This window comes from Chiloscyllium plagiosum, chromosome 15 (assembly GCF_004010195.1).
Source record: "Chiloscyllium plagiosum isolate BGI_BamShark_2017 chromosome 15, ASM401019v2, whole genome shotgun sequence".
Taxonomy (NCBI): Eukaryota; Metazoa; Chordata; class Chondrichthyes; order Orectolobiformes; family Hemiscylliidae; genus Chiloscyllium; species Chiloscyllium plagiosum.
Window position 1 is genome coordinate 22,909,820 of NC_057724.1, and position 22,225 is coordinate 22,932,044.

Sequence of the window (22,225 nt, forward strand, 5' to 3'; positions counted from 1 at the left end):
TTGGGAGACAATATGTGCAAAGATTTTGAAAAGGAATGTTGATTTGGAAATGGGATGGCAGATTGCAAAGATATTCAAGACAATTTTTGTTTTCTTGAGAAGGGCATTGATGCCAGATTTAAAGGAGAGAAGTCAACAATATTGGAGAATTTAGGTTAAAGGCAACTGCAGGTTCCAGCAAGGTCCAGTGATTAAAATTGGAAACACCTGAGGCCAGACTAAAATGAACACAAATTCCTGGAGGGTTATGAGGCTGGAGAAGAGTATAGAGATATGGAGAGGGGAGACCATGGATGTATTTGAAATAAGCAAAAGAATTTTAAAGTCAAGGCATGGATTGACTAGGCCCTACTGCAGTTCAATGAGCACAGGCATGGTGGTGAGAGTTAAGACATCGGTAGCAGAGTTTGGATGACCTCAAGTTTGGAGGGTAGAGTGAGAAACCATTTGGAGATGTACTGGAATAGTTAAATCTAAATTTAATAATGGCAAAAATGAATTGTTTCAGCAACAAGTGATTTGAAATAAAGCTGAAATTTATCAATGTTATGGAAGTGGAAATAAGCAGTCCTTATGATGGCACATACATTTGGATGAAAGTTTATCTTTGGATCAAATGCTAACATGGAGCCAGGGAGAGGAAACTGGGTCAACAGCAGTTTATTGAGATTAATGTTGAGTAAACAGTATAACAAGATAAGTTTGGAGAGATTATGATAAGAAATAGTAGAGAAACTAGACCAAAGTACAGGTATGGGGCTTGGGCGATGGGTGGCATCATAGAGAGTTTGACCCAATAGGCTAGTGGAAGCAAACGATACTACAAAGGAATCTGATTGAATCGTCTCAATTTTAGTAGCACAAAAGCGAACTAACTCCTTGTACTTGTTGGATATGAAATGGGTGAGGGGGGAAGGACTTAAGATGGTTTGCAGCAGAGGAGAATTTCAGTGCATTTCTTTACAATCTAGGATAATCCTGGAAGCTGAGAGCAGGTTCCAACGTTGTTTTAGGCAGTCCATTCTGATCTTGTGGTGGATGGTTAAACGAGCATCTTGCCACATCCTTTCAGTTAGTTCTGCATCCGTTGGACCTTGGGCTGTCTCGGTGAGGATCATAACAAGGTGAAAAAGAGTAATGAGTTGAGATGAACACTCAAGTCACTAAGATGAGGTGCACCTCAGAGCAAAATACTGCAGATGTTGGAAATCCTTAATAAAAACAGAAAGTACTGGAGAAACTCTGCAGGTCTGCAGCATCTCTTGAGGAAGAAACTAATGTTTTGAGGTTAGTAGTACTCCTACAAAGAAGAGTTTTACTAGACATCAAATATCAACGTTGTTTCTTCACTTACAGAAGTTGCTAGATTTGCATTTTTTGTTTTTGTTTTAATAAGGATGAGATTTACAGACTGAGGGAACAAAGAAGTGAAGTTATGTCAGTGCTTTTTTAATTCATACATGTGGAAGCCGTAGAGAATAATGAATTTGAATTAGTGGTGAGGGAGTGGAACAAGGTAGAAGTACCAGTTGAGTATGGGAACAGGGTAAAATGTGAACTGGTTATAAACACAATGTTGTCACCATAAAAGAGTTTGAAAGGGCGCATGATGGTTTATGTAGCCAAAGGAAAAGACCTCATCAAGAAGAAAGCTGTAATCAACATTCAGAAAGGTGTTGTTCAGATCATGGCATTGATGCAATCATCCACAATATAGGAATGGACAACAAGAGACTTGTTCACAAGTGAGCAGACATTCTGGAAAGAAATAAGGAGACAGGCATTCAGGGCTGACTTGCAGGCAAAGGTCACAGTTCAGCAGTGGGATGGGAAAGCTGCAGAGGAAGAATATTGATAAGATTAGGTCATAGTGGGAGCACTGGGCAAGAAAGTCAACAAGGGATTGGAATGGGGAAAATGGTTTGCTACTAATAATGAACCCATGCTAAAGGGCTCCCTTGAAAGGTGCCAAAATAGGCAAAGATTGGAGCATTATACTTAACCAAGAGGAAATCAACTTTGATGGCAAGGGAGCAGAAAAACCAAGGAGAAACTGAAGGTTTGAGGTAAAAACTGGGAGGACAGAGTGCCATGGACAGGAAAGGTTAAAGGAGGCATATTATTAAATGAGATGGGTCTAAGAAGGGGAACGATGAGGAAAGTTCAATAAAAAAATCCTTGGAGAATACCAACTGAAAACACAAGATTAGGATCCATTGTACACTGATGACATCAGCTTTGTTTTAACACCTCTCTTAGTCACTCCACTGCATCTGATTTACTGAGCTGCTTATCCAACAGCCAATATTGCACTAGCTGAAATTTCCTTTTGCTAAATACTGGAGGATTGTCTTTCATCCCAGTGACAAATTCTATTCTCCAGATATATGCTTAATCCTTCTCCCTAAGCACTGTCTGAGATTCAACCATATTGCTCGTAATCTTGCCAATTGATATGGTTTGGAGCCAACCTTCAAAACCTAATTGCAATCATCCAGAGCTCCTGCTCCCTGGAAACCTTCGGCCCACCTTCGGATCATTTCCTGCAGAAAATGTCAAAATTCTTCTGGGCCCCAGCCCCTCCCTTTCTCTGTAGCCTTCTCCAGTCCCAAACTCCGAGGTACTTGCAATGCTCCAATTCTTCAGAGAGTCCCAAATTTAATCACTGTTGCATTTGTGGCTACACCTTCAGTTATCTAGAACCTAAGTTCTAGAACACGCTTCCCGAATCTCTCCATCTTTATGTCTCACTCTCCATTACAAGACAGGCAGAAAGTTAAAATACTGAGGACAATCTTCTTTTGTATTATAGCAAACAATCCGCAAAGAAAGTCATCAACACCAAGAAAGGTGTGCTCAAAATGAGAAATGGTAAACAAATGTGAAGGGAGCATTTCTAAGTATGACAGTGGTTGATCAGGGAGCAGAAAAATCTGTCTGTCACAGACTTATGACTTTCTGTACTTACCTCTGTAAATTTAACTTCTAAATATTTGAAACACTGACAATGTCACTTGACAATCTGGAGTAAAATAATGGTTACCTTTAGAACAGATTGCAAATAACACACAGATGTACAAGTGCTCTGAAATGCGTATTTCATCTCATGCCAGCTGTACTTGGACTCTTAAAAATAAACTCAATATTCCTTCTATTTTCAGAAGGCATTCTGTAACAATTTTCATCAAAATATATTTCATAGATTTCCACAAATTTTTGCAACTGAAATAAACAGAACATAAAACTGAAATAAATTCTGAGATTGTTCATGGTTAAGAGGTATCCTAAAGTACTGGCATGCATTCAATTGTTGCCTGCAGTCTCTGTTAAATTTCCATAATTTTTGTGATTTATATGCATGCAAATCTTGGACCTAAAATCCCCTCATAATAAGCAGGATAGCATGCTCTTCTGTCTGTTGCTTAAATGCTTCATTGTTAAATTCTTCTCTGAGAGGTTTGAGGGATCAGTAGAGGTGATCTCAGTAATTGGAATAGTTTGTGATAATAATTTGTAATCTATTTGTTAATTATGATGCACTATGTACAAAAAATGATGGTGCGGTACACAGAATTTGGCTGTCTTGCTGGTGCTAATTATTTCTTAAAGAAATGGCAATCAGGGTTTTGATGATAGCCATGACACAGATATTCACTCTTGCACCTTGTTTATTAGTTCATGGCTAATTAGCTTAACTGTCCTACGCAGATTGGCTACTGGTCATCTGACAAAATTAAGTACAAAGACTTTGTATGTTTAAAACTAAGAAAAAAATAAGGTTAAGAAAGACATCCTTTAATATCTAAGGAGTTCAGAATTAATGCTTGTCTAAGTACATAAAGGGTAGAAAATAATTTTAGTGAGCTAGCACAAATAGCCATACAACTATATGATGTAGCGCTCGTAAGATAAATGTGACTAAAAACTAGGTCTAGGCACTTAAGATTCATGGGCTAAATTTTACCAGAAATCAGCTAAGTATCATTTTTGTCAAGCTTCATGGAGGGTTTCTCCACAAAGCCTAATGACTTTTCTTACGCGATCATTCCAACCTTGCCTCAATAAATAATACCATGCCCCTGTGGCACCCCAGTCTTCTGAAGCCAGTGTATTTTCCCACTTGCCATTGGCATCAGTCCTCTATACTGCTGGAGTTCTTAGCATCGGCACCATCTTTGTAGGTCTGTTGCACACCCAGTCAAAACTTTCAGTCCAGAGCTGCCCTGCATGATGTATGGCATTTGCCCAGAAATGGCAGATAATGAGAAATTGGAGCCCAGGTTTGTAGACAGGGGTCACAGATGTCCTGGTAGATGGGGTGGTCCAGAAAAGGGCTGTCTTCTTCCTGAAGAACCAGCAGAGGAGATCATGACATTAGACCCTGCTGGCCTGATGGTTCAGGTTTGCCACTCAGATCAGTGTGGGATTATCCAGCTCGAGGAATGCCCCAGCAGTGTTTGAAGAAGGACAATGACCCTTCCCATTCCTCCAGGATAAGTGACTGAAATGTGGTCTCTGCAACAATATACTCACCCTATCACTCCTGCTGCACCTACCTCCCACCAAGGGTTCAGGCTCTACTACTTTCATTATTGACCACACCAACATCTCTCACATGCTCTTCTACCAAACCTGCACCGCCTCTGTGCTGTCTACATATTCACTTGGAACACCTCAACACTTTTGCACCACCAGCAACAGCTCTGACATCCATTTTAATCTCACACAATTGTTTTTCTCTTATTTATAGAAACTTAAGAAATAGGAGATTTCTAAAGCAGTGTATAATAGTGCTGAAAGAGCCAGGAAAGGTAATAGAATCTACAACATTCAGCTCCTCAACCCTAATTAAGAGAGAATCATGGTAATCGCTGGCATGGACTGGGACCAGCCCTGTTGAGATGGAAACCATAAGTATCGTGGGAATTAAAAGCAAGATTATGGGATGGCAGGACTTGTATGAAGAGATGCTGGATTGATTCGGATGAAATTCACTGGAGTTTGGAAAATAATAACTGGGAGTCCAGACTAGAGGTCACAGTCTAAGGATACTGGGTAGGCCATTTAACATGGAGGTGAGGGGAAATTTCTTAACCCAGAGAGTGGCGAGCCTGTCACAGAAAGTGGTTGAGGTCAAAACATTGAAGGATTTCAAGAAGGATTAAATACAGTTCTTAGGGCTAAATGGGTCAAAGAGTATGAGGTGAAAGTGAGAACAGAACTGTGAGTTGGATGATCAACCATATATATGTTGAATGGTGGAGGAGGCTGGTAGGTCTGATTGGCCTATTATTATTTCTATGTTTCTAACAAGACGACATTGGAGCAGAAGAAGGCCATTTGCCCCATTGAATCTGCTCCACTATTCAATGAGATCAAGGCTGATCTGATAATCCTCAATTTTACTTTCCCACATTTTCCCCATAAACCTTGATTTCCTATTGACTAAAAATATGACTATCTCAGCCTTAGATATGCTTAACAACCCACAGATTTACAACCCTCTGTGAGAAATAAAGATGCTCCTAATCTCTGTCCTAACTGAGTGACCCTTAACTCTAAGATTGTGCTCTCTGGTCCGAGACTGTCTCATAAGGGGAACAACAAAATCTCTGTATCAGTATTGTCAAGCTCCTAAGAATCTTGTGTGTTTCAAAAGTTTCTTTTCATTTTTTTATATTCCAATGAATACCGGTTTCACCGTCTCAATTTCTCACCTTAAGAAAAGCCCACTCTTCTTATTGAACCTTCTCTGGACTGTTTCTAATGCCAATATATCTTTGCTTAGATATCAGAACTTAAATCATTCATAGTATTTCAGGTGTGATCTGTTGAATGCCTTGTTTAGTTTTAGTAAGGACTCCCTTTTTTTATAATCCATTCCCTTTGATATAAAGGCCAATATTCCATTTCCCTTCCCTATTACCTGCTGAACTTGTATTCAACAGTTTTTGTAATTCATGCACGAGGACCTTCAAATCCCTGTTTGCTGTCACCAAATGCAGTTTTTTCCCATTTCAGTAATATTCTATTTTTTCCAGCCAAAGAGCATGACCTCACATTTTCCCATATTATATTTATTGCCCACTCTCTTAAACCTTTCTACATCCCTCTGAAGACTTTGTATCATCCTCGCATTTTGCCTTCCAATCTATTTTTGTGTCAGCCATAAAATTGACGATCGTACCTTATCTTCTGATATGACAAGTAAGAAGCATTGTCCATTGCTGACCTTCTTACTCCTGCTGTGAATACATTTTTAACATGCCAAAACCTGTTGTTTGTGACACATTCTGGTTATGGTCTCCTGCATTGAGAAGCAACAGTTGCCTGATCTCTGTTGGTTAATAAGGTAATGTTATTAACAGTTCAGATATTGACATCTCAGTGAGTACTTTAGTTAGATTAGAGCTACGAACACCTGATGGGGAGCACTTCACTGCCATATTCCCACAGCTGGTCAAGGAAGAAATGCCCAGTTTACAGGCACTCGAAGGATTGCGGGTGACCAGGCACCTGCTCAGCCCTAGGCAGGAGAGGATGCCACGGTGTTGGCAATTTGTGACTTTATTGGCATATCCAAACAGAAGCAGCAGTGGGCAAACTGACACAAAAGTTGCAGGACTCCAGCAATATAGTTGGAACCTTGCCGCCTGAAGCATGCTAAGTGTCTGATTACCTTTGGCCGCTGTCATGGACAGACAGGTCTAGCTGTCTCAGGGTTTGCTGGGTGTGTACAGAGACCTGCACTCCATCATTACAACTATTGGTGCTTTGCACCGACAACAAGTTGTCAGTGGGGACACAGTATCTCGAGTTCCCTCTAAATAGCTCTTCCTCATTAGGAGACAGTGCAGCATCCAAGCAGAGGAGAAACCACACACAGAGGTGGCTGAGCCTGCTGCTTCCAATCTGACTGCCACTCTCTGTCTTGAGGCAGTTCAGACCGAAGAGGGTGCACCTCCCCCGGGCACAAAAATCTAACCAAACCTCCAACATGGTCCAATGTTGGGCATGCTCCACTGCAGCTGTGGAACCCCAAACTGTCCTGTGATGTAGCAGGAGGGAAAAAAAAACAAAATCTTGTGAGGATACATAGGTGGCAAGGGTGACATCTCACTGTAAATATATTCTCACATTTGTAAAAGTATGTTCACTTTTCTTTATCAGATATATGAGTGGATGTCCATTCAGCTGCAACTATAATTTTCAAAATACAGGCCCACAACATAATTAGTGCTACACAATGTTTAATGTTCCAAGTTGTGAAGAGAGCCATTCCTGCACCATGTGCATGCTTGGGAATTGGAAGATGTTTGCTACTTCAGCAACTAGCGGTAATCTTTCCAGACCATAAAACTTAGCTCGTGCATCATTGAATCTCACCACTGCTCCGTATGATCATGCTTTTGGGGCAAGGACTGCAACTGTACACAGAAGGTTAATGGTGAGGGTTCACATAGCATTTTGTGGTCACAAGTGTCTTTCAGCTTTAGCATGTGGAAGTCAGCATAATGCTATTATCCTTTGAATGGCCTCATATTGCTTGAAATTGAAGACCCCTCCCTTTCTAAATGAAAGAATTACCCACCCACTCCAGGTGTGGTGACAACTGTTTCAGCTCCTTTGTGAGCTTGTTGGTTATAGCACAATGGAAGGAAACAAACATTCACTCTTTCAGCAGTATGTCACAGGCTCAGCCACTTCCTGTTACTGAACCTTAAATGTATACTTTTCCTGTCTTGGCAGCCCTACTTGATGCCACCATAGATTTTAAACTTCCTCAAGTCATCAAAGGAAAAAAAAATGAATAGGATTTTGAAGAGGGTTGAGTTAATGGAATAAACCAGTACTTGTATGCAAAAGGTACACCATATTTGCCTCATCTTTCTGAATTTTGATGTCATAATAGGGAGATTTTAATGAGGAAAGTGCAGTTCAGGTTGCCTGTATGGATTTAACTGAGTGTTTTTAAAAAGTACAATACAAAAGACAGGCTATCAAGTTTGAGATGTGTGGACTTATATATAAAAATAAATTCACAGGATATCGACACCCTTGGTTGGACAGCATTTATTGTCTAACATTAATTAAGAGGCAACCACATTTCTGTGAGCCTGTAGTCATGTGTAAACAGGATTTCCTACTTTATTGGGCTTCAGTGAACCAGATTTTATTTAAAACAATTGACCGTAGTTACATGGTCACCATTAGGCTAGTATTTTATTCTGAATTTTATTGATTTCAAAGTTCACCATCCGCCATGGTGAGTTTGGTAAACTGAGTCTGAGGTTTTGGATCACTAGCCCAGTGACATTATAACTATGCCACTGGGAGTGTGAGCATCAGCTGGGAAAAAAGAAATAGCTTTAGGTCAGAAAACTGCATTTCATGGTAAATGGTTGTTTTTTTTTCTGACTAGATGACATTAAACACTGATGTAAAAAAAATCTTCTGTGTCAGGACCACTGTTTTTCTCAATATGTATATAAAGCTCAGTGGTTAGCACTGCTGCCTCACAGTGCCAGGTACCAAGGTTCAATTCCAGCCTCGGGCGACTATCTGTGTCGAGTTTGCACGTTCTCCCCGTGTCTGTATGGGTTTCTCCGGGTGTTCCGGTTTCCTCCCACAGTCCAAAGATGAGCAAGGTGAATTGGCCGTGCTAAATTGCCCATAGTGTTAGGTGCATTAGTCAGAGGGAAATGGATCTGGGTGGGTTACTCTTCGGAGGGTCAGTGTGGACTTGTTGGGCCGAAGGGCCTGTTTCCACACTATAAGGAATCTAATCTAAATGATTTGGACCATGTAGTACAGGGTTTAAAAAAAGTTGAAAAGTTGTCAATTATACTAAATCTGAAAATATGGAAAAGTAATTGAGATGATGTCAGCAGTAACAGGAAATCATAGTTAGACTAGAAGAGTGGTTAGACAATTGGAAGATGGAATTTAACACCAAGTGAGGTGATGCATTTTGTCAGATAAAAAGAGGAAAAATAGACTTCATGTCAAAATTCTCTAAAGATTGTGCAGGGAGTAGAACTTGGGGGTTCACAAGCATAGATCTTTTAAGGTGGCAGGACATATCGAGACAGGAAAGAGCAAAGCATTTGGAATCTTGGATTTCTTAAATAGAATAAATGAGTGCAGAAGAAAAGAGGTTGTGCTAAAGATTTGTAATGTTCTAGTTCAGCAACAATTAGCATTACCATCCACATTTGGTCTCACATTTTGGAATCTTGGATTGTTTATACAGAGAGTTTGTATACACTTAGAGTCATAGAGTCATAGAGATGTACAGCATGGAAACAGACCCTTCAGTCCAACCCATCTATGCTGACCAGACATCCCAACCCCATCTAGTCAACCTGTCAGCACCTGGCCCATATCCCTCCAAACCTTTCCTATTCATATACCCATCCAAATGCCTTTTAAATGTTGCAATTGTACCAGCCTCTACTACTTCCTCTGGCAGCTCATTCCGTTCATGTACCACTCTCTGTGTGAAAAAGTTGCCCCTTAGGTCTCTTTTATGTCTTTCCCCTCTCACCCTAAACCTATGCCCTCTAGTTCTGGATTCACCCACCCCAGGGAAAAGACTTTGTCTATTTATCCTATCCATGCCCCTCATAATTTTGTAAACCTCTATAAGGTCACCCCTCAGCCTCCGATGCTCCAGGGAAAACAGCCCCAGCTTGTTCAGCCTCTCCCCCTAGCTCAAATCCTCCAACCCTGGCAACATCCTTGTAAATCTGTTTTGAACCCTTTCAAATTTCACAACATCTTTCCAATAGGAAGAAGACCAGAATTGCAATATCCCAACAGTAGCCTAACCAATATCCTGTACAGCCGCAATATGACCTCCCAACTCCTGTACTCAGTACTCTGGCAATTAAAAATAGCATACCAAATGCCTTTTTCACTATCCTATCTACCTGCACTTTCAAGGAGCTCCACTTTCAAGGAGCTATGAACCTGCACTCCAAGGTCTCTTTGTTCAGCAACACTCCTTGGGACTTTACCATTAAGTGTATAAGTCCTGCTAAGATTTGCTTTACCAAAATGCAGCACCTCGCATTTATCTGAATTAAACTCCATCTGCCACTTCTTAGCCCATTGGCCCATCTGGTCCAGATCCTGTTGTAATCTGAGGTAACCTTCTTCACTGTCCGCTGCACCTCCAATTTTGGTGTCATCTGCAAATTTGCTAACTGTACCTCTTATGTTCACAACCAAATCATTATGTAAATGACAAAAAGTAGAGGACCCAGCACCGATCCTTGTGGCACTCTATTGGTCACAACCCTCCACCATCACCCTCTGTCTTCTACCTTTGAGCCAGTTCTGTATCCAAATGGCTAGTTCTCCCTTTATTCCATGACATCTAACCTTGCTAACCAGTCTCCCATGGGGAATCTTGTCGAACGTCTTACTGAAGTCCATATAAATCACATCTACCACTCTGCCCTCATCAATCCTCTTTGTTACTTCTTCAAAACAATCAAATTTGTGAGACATGACTTTCCACACACAAAGCCATGTTTACTATCCCTAATCAGTCCTTGCCTTTCCAAATACATGTACATCCTGTCCCTCAGGATTCCCTCCAACAACTTGCCCACCACTGACATCAGGCTCACTGGCCTATAGTTCCCTGGCTTGATATGGAAATTTTGCAAGGTGTCACCATCTATTTCTCTACTTTCTATATCTTCCATATCCTTTTCCACTGTAAATAATGATGCAAAATACTCATTTAGTATCTCCCCCATTTTCTGCAGCTCCACACAAAGGCCGCCTTGCTGATCTTTGAGGCGCCCTATTCTCTCCCTAGTTATCCTTTTGTCCTTAATGTATTTGTAAAAACCCTTTGGATTCTCCTTAACTCTATTTGCCAAAGCTATTTCATGTCCCCTTTTTGCCCTCCTGATTTCCCTCTTAAGTATACCCCTACTGCCTTTATACTCTTCTAAGAATTTACTCGATCTATCTGTCTATACCTGACATATGCTTCCTTCCTTTTTTTAACCAAACCTTCAATTTCTTTAGTCATCCAGCATTCCCTATACCTACCAGCCTTTCTTTTCACCCTAACAGGAATATACTTTCTCTGGATTCTCGTTATCTCATTTCTGAAGGCTTCCCATTTTCCAGTCGTCCCTTTACCGCAAACATCTGCCTCCAATCAGCTTTTGAAAGTTCTTGCTTAATACCATAAAAATTGGCCTTTCTCCAATTTAGAACTTCAACTTTTAGATCGGTTCTATCCTTTTCCATCACTATTTTAAATCTAATAGAATTATTGATGGGCCATATGGCTGATTCCTGTTTCCTTATGCCTCCGCAAATGTACTTTTTTGCAGACCACTGGACTTCCTCAACAACAGGGCAAGACCATTTGTGCTGTTCTCAAAACACAAAAATGGATTTTAGCATCAACAGGCATTGAAACCATGGCTCTGAGTTCCCAGTGCATACCAAATGGGAGGATATTTCATCTCCAGATTGTTGTTGGTCAAATCAGATAGCTTGCCGCTCTGCAGTCCCAGTAGTGTCATGAGGAGCAGTGGTCACTCTGGAACTGAAGTCAGTCCCAAGCAATGGACAATGATGGAGGGCAGAGACTGAGGGGAGTGGGGTGGCCTCAGCTGGGCAAGTCAGACAGACCTTGACAAGGGAGGTCGTGGACCATGTCGGGCATGTTGCTTGAGCAGGAGAGACTCTTGACCCAAAGCCCACAGTTAGGCTGTCAGTATGTACCTGGTGATATTGTCACATAATCCATCACTACCATTGCCCACACCATTGGTTAAAAAGACTGGAGGGAGAATCAACAATGGTCATTCCTTTTCCACTTAAGGATCTCAATTGGCCGAAGGGTGATGGGCCTTCTAACACCCATCCAACAACTGGTAAAATACCAACAGAAGTATGTAAGCAACTGGCACAGCATCCTTGCCCTCTGCCTGCCAACCCTCTTCCATGGGAATTAAAATTCCTGACAATAATTCCCATGTGTTAGTCATTGAGAGAGTATGATTTCAAACCCCATATTGGCAGTTTCAACTCGAATTGGGGTTTTGTTTGCAAGGTGAAATCTTGTACTGCCATACTAAAAATGATTATATGCTATGGATGAATAGTGGCATGCTCATGTGCTTTGGTGAAGAAAATCAGTCATCTTTAGCCAGTCTGGCTTGTATCTAACTCCAGTCCCATGCCAACATAATTGTCCTCTGAGAAGGCCCAGGAAATATGCAATTGCATCAAAATGCACAACTTCAAGAAGGCTCTTCACCACCTTCTCAACAGCAAGCTATATTGATGGCCTTGTCTACAGAGAATATATTGGGTCACTGATGTGTTTTTTGCATTTAAAGTGTCAAGAAGTTGGTTTTTCATCAAATCAAACACTATTGTTATTTTTAAAAAGTACTGGGATTGCTTACTAGGTCAAATAATCTGCAAGGAAAACTAACTAAACTTCAATCTCTGCTTCAGGAGAAACTGAAGCACTGTAATAGTTTTTTCACTAAGCCTCCTTTTCCATTTAGCCTTTGTTTCTTCCTTTGTTACTGATTATTATGGTAAAGAGATTCAATTGTTGCATCAAGACTTTCTTAAAAATCAGTAAATCCACTAAGGAACACAAAAAAAATGCAAATATTGAGGCGATTTCTGGTTTGAGTAAATCTCAGCCATTATAAATTAATGATCTACATGCATGCATCAACAGCTTAATTATGCTGTTACAGTGCATTTTAATATATATCATATCAAATTCATGTACATTTCACCTAATTAAAAATTGAGTCATAAACACAAGATCTTAGAAATTATCTTTTGGTCCTCTATAACCTGCTCCACAATTCATTTAAATCATAAAGATTTTAAAACAATACTGAAAATCATTTGAATAATGCAGAATAACTACTGCCTCTGATAGGATACTCCAGAGTAAAGGAAAATGATATGAAATTTGTGATGGGACAAATTGGAGTTTCAGATGTCGATGAACTTCATTAAAGATGTATGAATTCATACAGTTAGTTTGTTGTCTATTTTCTTCAGGAATCTACAAATAAATCGCATCCTTTACCATGTAATTGGAAAGAACAATCTTGACAGATCCCAAAGATTTTACTGGTTTAAAAATTTTATGCCAACTTCTACCTTCTATGAATTTACATATGTTTGTTCTCCATGATATACCTAGGTGTATCTGCAGTAACAGTTATTCAACATGGCAGATTGGTTGACAACTGTAGAACAAACTGCATTTGCTTATCTTTCTCTTCCATTTTATTTATTTTAAAGTGTATTAATTTTCACTTTACGTACTTTCTATATTGGCAATTAATTGCTCGGACAAAGTAATTCCAGCTCCTTTGCAATATTTCCCATTGCTCAATGGAGTGTCTCACTGGTCTCCATAAAATGCATTAATTTACCAATGTGTACATGTAGTTAACTAATTAAAAATAGTTATTTTTAATTTAATTAAAATTTTGGTTGGCCCTTCAGATCCTAAAACTGTTCTTCTCTTCATTTTAAGCATATCTGCCCTGTGCCTTAATCTCAAATCTCTTCATACCCTTATTTCATGAAAAAAATCAGTCTTCAAAATTACAATTGGCTTAGAATCAACAGCTCTTTAGAGGTGATTTCACGTTTCTTGTTACCACTTGTAGGGAAAAAAAGTTTCTTGCTTTTACTTCTAAGTAAGTTAACTTTGCATTTGAAATCATGTTCCCTTATTTAGTCTGTGTTTAAAACTTTTAAAACTGTTATCATTTGATGGATCAGTATTGCACCTTCACATGGGCCTATGTAATTTTCCTGAGGTTCAGCAGCCAAAAGGAATGCAGTACTACAGATGGGTGTCTGTCCAAATTTCTGCAGAACTGAACTATCACTGAATTCTGAAGAGATGTATTATAGTGAAACATTAAGTCAGCTTCTCATCTCCATAAAGTCCACCAGACCTGCTGAGCTTTTCTAAGGCTTTCTGCTTTTTATGAACAATGACTTCCTTGCTTTTGTACTACCACCTCCTTGAAATAAGGACCCTGCACTGCGGAAATCCTAGACAATCATCCATCCGCCTCACCAATCTAGGAGATCAGAGACCAACTGCAACAGCCCTACAACCAACTCTTTTGAGATCAACTATTAGCAAAATCTAAAGATTAAAAAAAAAGATCTCTATTCTGATAGCTCCACACTGCTGCAATATACTGAGCCATTAGAAAAGTTCTCATTATTCATATTTCACCATTGACTTTTGTAAGCATAATTTTCCTCTCTTTGTGATTGCATGGAAATTTGTATCCATTTATCTATTTCTTATTTTACTACTATGATAGTCGATGTGATTTATTATCAGATATTCATTCACATTTTTGGAAAACTTTCGTAGGAGCTGCCAAATAATCTGAATTTCCTGGACACTTTCCCATATTAACTTCTTCCAGGATCAGTCTGCCTTGGAACATGTCCTCTTTTAATCTCTTTTTCTACACTAAAGTCATTATTTCACAATTCTCTCTTCATAATGTAGAACTTCCATTTAGTTCCCTCATAACGTGTCGCACATCAATATTTCGCCAATTTATCCGAGTGCTCTTAGCTTCCACGGGAGAGTCTGTTGGAGTTGTCCCAACACGAAGGCTTTGCTGATCAAAGATTATTTCTGTGATCTCTCAGTAATAGGATTTGAATTGCAATGAAAGCCGGTAGACTGTACCCTGGGTTACTTCCAGCCTGTGTCTGGGGATAACACATACTTCAAGGGATACATTTTATCAGCAGGCAATGCATATCATCACTGCTGCAGAGAACAAGTTACAATATATTTGTCTCTCCTTTATGGAGTTGCAGGTATGGAAACAATCACTGAACCTCTTTATTTTTAGCCATGCAGAGAAATAAAATCTGATTAACCCAATCCACTTAAGAGAAAGAAAAAAAAAGCTATTTGATTCAAACTGTCAAACCTAACTATTTTGATGTTACTTATCCCCCTTGCGTTCAGTCAATGCCTGTTTCTGTGCCTTTTTTTTCAAGCCTATAGGTCTATTCTTCATGTCATTTTATTAAGGTCAGGAAATAAGGAAGTTGATTTGAAGCTTTTCAATTATACCATGATATAAATATCATCTTCCTTTTTAATATTGTATTTTCTTTGATATTTTCCTGCTTATTTAAAAAAAACCCTACGATACAGCAGACTCTATAATTATGTTTGCCACATCTTTACATATTTTACAAAATCCCTTCTGCAGTCAAGGTGCTATTTTAGTCTTTGTCTTATTCTTGACATTAAAAATAACTTTGCAATGAAACTGAAGTGTCGGCATGGAGTACTGGAATGCTTGCTGAGCAAGATTTACTGACTTTGACAAAAGTAAAGGACAGAATTTAAAGGAAAATAATACCTCCTATTCACTAATTTCTATTTGCCTTGTATTACAAACTAAATTTGTGGAGAGTCTGAGGTGCTTGCTGGTCTCAGTCTTTATTATATCCCTTTCCTGCAAATCAAATTGCCTTGTATAAAGCTGTTTTAAAAGTAATGAATCCCAGGTGATAGAGTGTATGAACAGAATTGAATGCACTGGCTGAGATCTGCAGATTATATTGATTCTCTGTTCCAAATGTCTCCCTGACTGACTGCCACCCAAATTATCACAATCTACAGCTTGAAAGCTTAGTTCTTCAAAGATGTGACTGAGGTCTTAAACACATTTCTTGTGTAATAACCAGCTTAGTACAACAAATAAAAGTCTAACATTTAAAGTGCAAGGAAATTGCATTAAAGTCTCGTAAAAATACTATTTAATTTAACATTGTCTTTTTCAATTTCTGACATCTTAGGTGTTTTATTGTCAATAATAGATGCTAGAGATTTAGTTAGAGAAACTAGACCTTGACAAAAACTTGGATTTGGTATACATTTCACAACTTTCTTTTTATAAAAAAAACTTATAGATCTTTCAGTAATGTTTTTAGAAATTTAAAATGCATATAGTTTCTTAGATTGTTTCTTCCTTTTATGTTTTCTACAGTGCAAGTGTTATTTTGTAGGGAAATGCAGTAATTAATCAGTGCATTGTGTACTCCCATGAACAGCAGATTGAAGAGGTTTTATTAATTTTGGTGCTTTTGCACTAAGAAGGGCAGGAACACTACCTTCGGTGAGAACGTATAACATTCCAAGCAATGTTCAGTCTCTTCAGAACAAAACAATCAATTTCCTTCAAAGACTTATCAAGAACTTGCATAATTTAGTGACAAATAAAGTAGATTGATTAAGCAGTTCATCTCATGTTTTTGTTCAGTTTTCAGGAACTAAGGCTATGTATAGAATTACACAACTGAGGAGAATGAATTGAGCATTCAAGTCCAACTCAGATCTGCAACTGAATTTGCACAAGTTTGGCATCCGAATATCAAATACAGCTCTCATGTACAGACAGAACAGATGCATACAGTGAAAACTGCAGGTGGATGCTATGTGCCTGATGTGTTCTTTGAAAATACTATTTGATATGTATCATTAGGCTGTACTGAAAGAGCAAAGGTAAAAACAATGATTGCAGATGCTGGAAACCAGATTCTGGATTAGTGGTGCTGGAAGAGCAGCCCTTCATCAGGAATAAAGGGCTTTTGCCCGAAACGTCGATTTCAAAGCTCCTTGGATGCTTCCAGAACTGCTGTGCTCTTCCAGCACCACTAATCCTGTGCTGAAAGAGCAGACATCCTTCCATACATGAGAGGTGATGGACATACAATAAGCAATGCTTCTTTTTAGAAAAAGTATATGTATCTGGAAGTGCTATCACACACAATCGAAGATTATTTTTCTTCATCAGCAAATCTCTGTGGCTTTTTGTTTAAAGTACTAGCCACCACCAGTGACTCACCTGTGTAGCCAATTGAATAATTGCATGCAAGGCCAGAAATAGGCAAAGCAAACCATCAGAAGGTGAGGGGAAGGTAAGAAGAGTGGGATGATTCTAAATCTACATGGAATTGGAAAAAGCACTGTACCTCTGGAGGTGCCCACCTCTCTCGAAACATGTCAAGGGTATTGGTGGACATAGCATGCTCCCCCTCTAAGCACAGCCAGGAATGAACATAAAGCAATGCTTTCATGCTTTTATTGTTTTTAATAACCTATTTTTCTAATCAACCTCTCCAGGCTTGTCACACACCTCTGGAGCAGATGGGACTTGACCCTGAGCCTCCTGATCTGGGAGTAGGGACACTACCACTGTGCCAGAGAGCCCCAAAGCAATACTTTTATATGGAATGTCTTCATTTGAAACACCCTTGCTGATGGCCTAGAACAATCGTCCTTGTCAGACAAGTGATTACCACATGCATCACATTTAAACTTGCCAATTGACATTGTGAGTTGTTGTATTCAACACTGGTGTCTGATGCCAAACAGCTATAGGCACTGGTTGTCATGATAGTGCATGTCAGCCCACAGGATGTGTTGTCACGTTCCTCTTTTATGAATTAATGATTCCCAGGTATAGTGGACACTCAGGTCCATCATGTCTTTTGCTTGTGGATCTTGTGGCCATAGAGGTTCATCTTGCTCTATGTACCTCCACAGAAGACTGTTACCTATGTGACCATATTCTAGCTTGTGAATGGGCCTAATTCACCAAAGCCACTTCCATTTGATTAGTGTCAATACATTTGAGAGCTCTGTCTTTGAGAAGGCTGTGATCTTTTGTAATTTTATCCTGTCAGAATATATTCATAATGCAGTGCAGACTGTAAAGTCAGAAATTATTGAACTTCTTTTCCTGGCAGCTGTAAGTCGCTTACGTTTGACAGTTACACTGCAATGTTCTGGCACGAAAAGCCTTACCGTCTCCATTTTACAGACCCCACCCCTACCACTACAACCAGAATGTTTTCAGCAACGGAACACATAAAATATAACAAACGGCAAGCCCAAGACCTTCTGATCCATATCCCATATGATCTTGACAAAATGTGATAGTGGGTAATGTTGTTTAAGATAATGGTTCTGAGGAAGTTAATGTTTATGTTACATTGAGCCCCACATAACTTGATGTTGTCTCGCAATCTTTTGGTGGAAGCAGTTGAGTTCTGCATGAATACTCAAAGGGAGCGGATGTATTATATTTACTCCTGATAGGCGTTAGAAATTACTCCTAATAAATTCATTCAAAGCTTGTCAATTGGAGTCATGCAATGAACCATCTTATGTAAGATAGGTATCTCTTCTGTTTAGACTCACCAGCATTTTAATCTCTGCTACTGACAGACCCTAGACTTGGCATAGAGAAAGGAAGATTGGTTTCAGCACATTACTCCATCCAGAATACTAAATGCTGGCAGCCTGGTATCTGAAACAGGGACATGGTACCAACAATGGTATTGTGAAGAATATAAAAACCCCAGGATATGACAGACAAAGCACCAGTTGCCTGCTCATGACTTGGTCTATTATTGAGGCCTTTCAATGGCCAATTAATTGGCACGTAAGGCACTCAATCTGCCTGTATTGCCGTAATTCACTGGGCTGTGAAAGGTAGGTAAAAATGGCAAGAATATCCACCTGGAGACATCCAACCTCCTCCAGAGAGCAGGATTTAATATCCCAATGTGTTTTGGCAGTTGGTAAGGATGAGGTAACAAGAGCATCCTACACATACAATCACGACCATAAGTTAGAAAAGTATGGAATGGGATTCTGAAATATGGTTCAAATTGTGGGACAAAGGCTTCTGGCACCAGTGGAAAGTTTTAATTGAATAGAGATGTTAACTTGAATGGAAATATGCCTAACCCACCTGGGACCTCAAGCACAGTGAAGAGCCAAACACTACTTCTTTAAGATTCTCAGCAACTTTGCCACAAACTGGAGGCTACTCAAGGATTCACTTTGTGTCAGCTCTTCTGGTGAAATCACCATCCCTATCCAGTATATCCCTGACTCCAGTTACCTTGGCAATGCATGTCCTCTTGACCATATCAATGGAGGTACAAATTCTTGAGTAGTGAGTCCTCGGAGATAGCTGCCATTCTTGATAAGGGGCCTCTGTTGCAAGGAGGCATGGTTTAGTATATCTTTCTTTCAACATAAGAGCTCCATGATATCACTGAGACTTTGCAGCTAGTGGAATAAACATGTTGACAGCACACACTGCCAAAGTAGAGTCTCCTGATCTGCAGGTAGAGACTCATTGCATGGGTCCAAAGGCCCGCATGTCTATTCTTAAAGGTTGAAGATAAATTGCACTCAAAAATTGTAAATTAATTTCAAGGTTAGGAGGGAGAAAAACCTCTTTTTTTTAATCCGACAATAATTTGGAAAATGTATGCATGCTGTTTCTGCAAAATGTATACCAAGAGGAAAAGGGTTGTATTTTATTGAATTCTTTGACTGCTTAGATCACTTTGCACTTGTTATGTTGTTGCAAGTATAACTGCAATTATTGTGAGTTTCTCAACTGGTAGTTCAGGTTCTCATGCAATTAAAGTCATTGCACCAAAAATCTCAAGAAAATTTAAACTCCAGGTACAGTAGAAATTTAAATAAAGCTTTTCATTGCTTTTGACTTTTTAAAATGCAGAGTATTGTACAACTACTTTTGAATGTTTTGTGGTCCCTTCAGCAGATATAGTCCAACTGTGAATCCCATATCCAGTTCTCCTTGTTAACCAGTCAGTATTTATTTTTCTTTATTTCCATTAGTGCCAGGTTTAACACAAAAAAAAGCAGATCAAGGACAAGGTGTCTTCGTTAATACAGTTAAAAGCCCTTTGCATGTTAGCTGTCTGAAATGTATTGGTGTAATCTAATGCAGGAATGACTATGAAACAAATGAAGTGACCTTCATTGAAAAATAATTTAACAGATGCGTTATAAATGTAATTGTTTAAGTGATTTAGTTTTATATCCCCAGTAGGCATTCTTGTGAACTGCTGTCGAACTCACCTTGTAACTCTGAGAGCTGGCAAATTCAGCAATGACTTACCTTTTCTCAAAATGTCACTAAAGTTGCCAAGAATGTATTTCTTAATAATTAAAATCCAAAATAATTAAAATGGATTTATTTGCAGACCTTTTCTGTTTAATTATAGTGATTAGCTCCATTGTTTTTTTTAATTCGGCATATTGCTGATACTATCGAAAGCAAAATGAAAACAATTAACATGAAAGGATATAACAGCATATTTTCCTCTGGGTAACAATTTAAACAAAATGTCAGCATCTGTAAATTGTTAAATGAGAAAGGTAGAAGGCAGTAACAGGTGGCTTTACTGCTGCCCAGAGTGTTACTTGTAACCTGAAATATGTGTAATCAAATTAGCTCAACAAATTGCTTGTTAAAAAAGCCTTGAAGAATTGTTCTGTAGACTGCTATAATTCTAGAGGGTGGCACTGAGGAAGGAATAGTTTAAAAAGTCAATCCTTAATTCCCCTTCAGACTGAAGGTTAGTCATTCAAATTAAAAGCAAGATTTAGATCTTCAAGCACAATACTCAAATACATGAACGTGGTTCTGTCAGAAGTAAAACAGAACACCGGATGCTGGAAATCTGATACAAAAGCATAAGCTGCTGGTAAAATTCAGCAGGTCTGGCAGCATCCAAAAATCTAATTTACTGTTCTCACTGTTCATGGTCTTGTCTCCTCTACACTGGGGAGATGAAATGCAGACCAGGTGACTGCTTTCCAAAACACCTAGGTTTGATCTGCAAAAATGACCCTGAGCTTCTAATTGCCTGCCTCTTCAATATACTACTGTGTTCCCTGGCCAACATTTCTCTTGCAGGCCTGCTGTAGTGTTCCAGTGGGCCTCAATGTGAGTTCGAACAACAACATCTCATTTTCCACTTGGGGACTATGCAGCCTCTGGTACTCAATATCGAGTATAATAACGTGAGAACCTTATTCTACTTTTCTATATTTTTTACCCATCTTCCTATCCAGTCCTATTATGACAATGTGTTGCTTTTAGCACAATCATCCGTGCTTGCATACACCATGGCCTGTTATCATATTATTTGGATTGCTGTCACTACAACTCACCTATTCTCTCTCAATCTTAGCTCTTATTATCATTTGATCGGCTTTTCTTCTGTACAAGCCTGCTATCTATAATTTCCATTTGTACCCCTTTCATATCTCTCTCTTTCATTCTCTCTCTCTCTCGCTCTCTCTGGGCTCCACCTTCACCTATTCGCTCCCCTTCCTCCCCATGTGCCATTCCCCAACACCCCCACCTGTCAATTTGGTCTTCAGCATAACTACCACTTTTTCCCAACTGCTGACAGTTCTGATGAAGAGTCACCAGGCTTGAAACATCTGCTTTCTTCCCCCAAATATTGCCAGTTTTGCTGAGTTATACCTGCAACTTCTGTTTTTGTGTTGTTGGAATAACTAGTACAAATTGTCTTCCAATTACAGAAATGGGCATAATGCAAATGGGTGTATTATCAGATCCTTCATAATCTCGAGCAGGTAAAAAGGTTAGCCTAGGTCTAGATGAGGCATCAAAAACCAAATATAATTACAGACCAAAATAACTCTGAGTAAAGATCTATTGGCTTTCCCTGACCCAATCCATAGCTATTGAGACTTGGCCAATTGAAAATTTCAGAACTCAGATCGATAACTGTTTATTAGATAAAGCATGGAGGATATGAAATCAATGTGGGTAAGTTGAATTATGACGTAGATCAATCATGATCTAAGTGAAAGGTGGAACAGACTGAATGGGTTTAGTGGCTTAATTGCCATTTCCAAATATCTGGGCATGACAGAGAACTGGTTTATTATAAGGTTGCAGCACAGAGGCTGTAGCTGAGGTGTATCACATACAAAGCTATTGACTCTGTCGGTCAAAAGTGTTGTTGGATTCAGCTGAATTTCTATCTGCATTTGCACCAAATATATAACTGGATGCTGTTTTGCCAGAAACTATCAACATGCTTCTACTTTGGCCATTATCAGCATAATATTTTGTAAACTTTAAGCCTTTAATTATCTAAAAGAAATAATTTAGCAACTTTTTAGATTAGATTACTTACAATGTGGAAACAGGCCCTTCGGCCCAACAAGTCCACACCGACACGCAACCCACCCATACCCCTAACCTAACACTACAGGCAATTTAGTACGGCCAATTCACCTGACCTGCAAATCTTTGGACTGTGGGAGGAAACCGGAGCA